Raw genomic sequence first — 4,227 nt, forward strand, 5'->3', positions numbered from 1 at the left:
CTGCGAGCTGCGAAAAAGCGCCGGCCGGTCCTGTCCTCAATGACAATCCAAAGGTTATTATAGCGAACCAGTCAAACAAGCACGTTGAGGGTTGGGATGAGGATTAACCCTCGAGGTGCTGGGTTTCCTGCATGTTTCAAGGGAAGTCATTAACCTGCCTATTATTTGGTTTCCTGACCACCGAATTTCCAATTTTTCCATTGAAAACTGGCTACTCTTATTTTTGATTCCTCTTGAAATGAATGCCAGCATTGCATTCGCCTTCTTCACTACTGGCTCAGCCTGGGAGCTTACCTCCAGGGTATCCTGCATGAGGACTCCCAGAAAAATGGAGAGTGAGCGTGAAATTGTCGAGTAGATGAGCCAAAAATGCTGAAACAAACTGCTTAAACAGGACAAGATAGGGGTTAAAATGCTGGATTTCTCTTAGAAAATCCACCAAGGCACTATTTCAGTGGTAAATATTCGGGATATATCCAAACGACTTGCCTTGTACTGTGTCACATGCTGTAGCGAACGGGAACAACTCAATGCGAGGTTACAGGACATTGAAGTTTTGTTGCTCCAACATTAATGAAAAATCAAATTCAGTGTGGGGCTGGACTTCAGTTAAGTTTCCTGTCCCCCAAAGTCGGAAAATGTTTGCATACCCCCCAAAAAATTACATTAAATATTTTTCTTCTTTCCATTTGTAAAGAGCAGGGTGTCACCGATTTAACATTTGTAAAGGTAAAATGAAAATGAACTGGAGAGACATATAGTGATGCATTTTAATTTGGAATCGTGAACCAGTGAGAAAGATTTCAATTTAACATAAAATGAGTTCAAGAATCCCACTGTGATAGGAATTTACTGCTAGCACTGAATCTATTGGAACTGGTTAGTGCATCCTTTCACTGAAATGACTCTCGCTGCAACAGCTTTACACGAGACTGCAGGGTTTTAAACAAGAAACTGGGTGGCTGCCACTGCCTGGGGACTTTGGGGACTGCAGCAGAATATCTGCACGAAGGAACAACACAAGAGGATTGGAAATGGTTTCTTTTATAAAAGCAGCATGGAAAGGCAGAAGTCGTCAATGGATGTTGTGGTTCTAACTTAAAATTTTCAGGACTATTTGTTTGGGAACATTAAAAAAAAGCTAATATTTCAAGGCTAGAATTCTTAAGTTACAAGTTTGATTTATAGAGATCCCCCCCCCCCCCACCCCATACAGCAACTGTTAAATGTGTGCTCTTAAACGAGTAAACGCTGAGACTTGTCACTGAGATTAGCAAGCAGAATTAACAATAATTAGCAAGCAGAATTAATAGACTTATTAATATTGTTAAAAACTTCTCTGGTTTAACACTCAAATTCTGCGAGGAAAGGATTTGTATTCACATAAAATTGTAAGATTTTTATACTTCACGGGGAAGATTTTGCCTGCAAACATTTTCAATCCTGTAGGCATTTCAAATGCTGCAGGACAGAAACATCTCCCACGCTCTCTCTCTCTCTCTCTCTTGCTGGTTTAGGCTTCTGGGGACAGAAATGCATAGCCCATTCAAGATAGTTACAAATGCTATTCAACACCACTATTTGAATTCAAGTCTTCTAGCTTAAAAACAGGCCGCTTCCTGGAGTGAGGACACAGGGCCTCATCTTCAGTAACAGATTTTAGTAAATGTGTTTGAGTTTTTGGAGCACACTTGTTGACTTTTACCTTCTTCCTCTCTCTTGCCTCTCCCTAGGGCACACATCAGCATCCCCTGATCGGCGACGTAACCAGGCACCAGAGCATACAGTACTTTTATTTTCCCTTCCACCCCATGTTGATCCACTATGACTGGAATTCTCTGCTCAACAAATGACATCTGTCAAATAAATAACTTTCTTTGTGTCAAAAAACTTGGTGGTGTGAGTCTTTGTATTTTTTTTTAAATCATGGTCTTCAGTAGACCACAGTGCAGCTTAAGCAAAATCGAATTTGAATAAAATGAAAAGATGCTCCATTCCTTTATCTTTGAAGTATGTTTAAATATCTTCTTTGGCTTGGCTTCGCGGACGAAGATTTATGGAGGGGGTAAAAAGTCCACGTCAGCTGCAGGCTCGTTTGTGGCTGACAAGTCCGATGTGGGACAGGCAGACACGATTGCAGCGGTTGCAAGGGAAAATTGGTTGGTTGGGGTTGGGTGTTGGGTTTTTCCTCCTTTGCCTTTTGTCAGTGAGGTGGGCTCTGCGGTCTTCTTCAAAGGAGGTTGCTGCCCGCCAAACTGTGAGGCGCCAAGATGCACGGTTTGAGGCGTTATCAGCCCACTGGCGGTGGTCAATGTGGCAGGCACCAAGAGATTTCTTTAGGCAGTCCTTGTACCTTTTCTTTGGTGCACCTCTGTCACGGTGGCCAGTGGAGAGCTCGCCATATAACACGATCTTGGGAAGGCGATGGTCCTCCATTCTAGAGACGTGACCCATCCAGCGCAGCTGGATCTTCAGCAGCGTGGACTCGATGCTGTCGACCTCTGCCATCTCGAGTACTTCGACGTTAGGGGTGTAAGCGCTCCAATGGATGTTGAGGATGGAGCGGAGACAACGCTGGTGGAAGCGTTCTAGGAGCCGTAGGTGGTGCCGGTAGAGGACCCATGATTCGGAGCCGAACAGGAGTGTGGGTATGACAATGGCTCTGTATACGCTTATCTTTGTGAGGTTTTTCAGTTGGTTGTTTTTCCAGACTCTTTTGTGTAGTCTTCCAAAGGCGCTATTTGCCTTGGCGAGTCTGTTGTCTATCTCATTGTCGATCCTTGCATCTGATGAAATGGTGCAGCCGAGATAGGTAAACTGGTTGACTATAATTTAAATATAATTTACTCATTAATACCTGAATTTTGAACTGCCTGGCAGGAGGAAGGTTGAGCCGAAACAGCTTCCCCAACTGCTTTATTTTGTCAACTAAGATATAAAAAGAATAAGCACAGAAAAATATAATTCCAATTTGTTTTTGAACCAGTGTTCAGAAATAAAACGCCCACGTTTTTCTTCAGCTGTTGGACTTGGCAGGCATTTCTGACCAACCCTTTGTAAGCACAATTACCAAAGAGAAAAAGATTTCAGATTTATTGTCAGTGTACATACATGACATCATGTATCACCTTGAGATTCTTTTTTCCTTTTATCGTTCGTGCAAGAATAACTGTACACATTGAACACGTGAAATCAAATCAAGAAATTTAAACAAACTACAGAGAGGAAATGGAAAAGAAATAGTGAATCATTATTGCACATTGATGTACAGAAGGAATCCCTTGGACTCCAGGAGACATATGTGTTGCCATCTAAATAGGGTACTGAAGTCAAAGTGTTGGAAATTTGAAATTGCTCACCACCAATTTCCCTTTGAACCCATCTGATATTTGCTTCCATCAAAGTTAATGGGATTGGGATGGAGTATAATAGGGACTAAAAGAACAGCTTTATTCAATGCTGGGCGTTGTTTAGGCTTTACTTTTCAAGCTGGCAGAATGGGAAAGAGCAGAAAATAGAGATACTATGCTCCTCATTAAAAGACCTAGACCCCAAAGGGCAGAATGCTTATAAATACACTTAGATATCTTCAATAACAATAACTTGCATTGATGTGCCATCTTTTTATTGGCCCAAGTGCTTCAAAGCTAATGAACTATGAGAAACCAGGTCCTGTTTGTAATAGAACACTACAGCACAGTACAGCCACTTCGGCCCTCAATGTTGCGCTGACCCAAATATTCCTTAAAAAATACATTAAACCCTCTTTCCTGTAACCCTCTATTCCATCCATCCATGTTCCTGTCGAAGTCTCTCAAATGCCCCTATGTTTCAGTCTCCACCATCATCCCTGACAAGGCATTCCAGACACCCCTGATGTCTCCCTTAAGCTTCCCTCCCTCCACTTTGTACACATGTCCTCTGGTGTTTGCTGTTCCTACTCTTATTTTTTATTCCTCTTGAAATGAATGCCAGCATTGCATTCGCCTTCTTTACTGTTGGCTCAGCCTGGGAGCTTACCTTCAGGGTATCCTGCATGAGGACTCCCAGGTTCCATTGCAACAGGGAATTTTCAATTTTCTCACCATTTAGAAAAGAGTCTGTGCGTGTATTTCTTCTACCAAAGTGCATGACTGTACACTTTTCGACATTGGATTTCATTTGCCCATTCTCCTAATCTAAGTTTTTTGGCAGCCTCTCTGTTCCCTCAACACTACCAGCTCCTCT

Source organism: Narcine bancroftii, chromosome 8 (genome assembly GCF_036971445.1).
Source record: "Narcine bancroftii isolate sNarBan1 chromosome 8, sNarBan1.hap1, whole genome shotgun sequence".
Classification (NCBI taxonomy): domain Eukaryota; kingdom Metazoa; phylum Chordata; class Chondrichthyes; order Torpediniformes; family Narcinidae; genus Narcine; species Narcine bancroftii.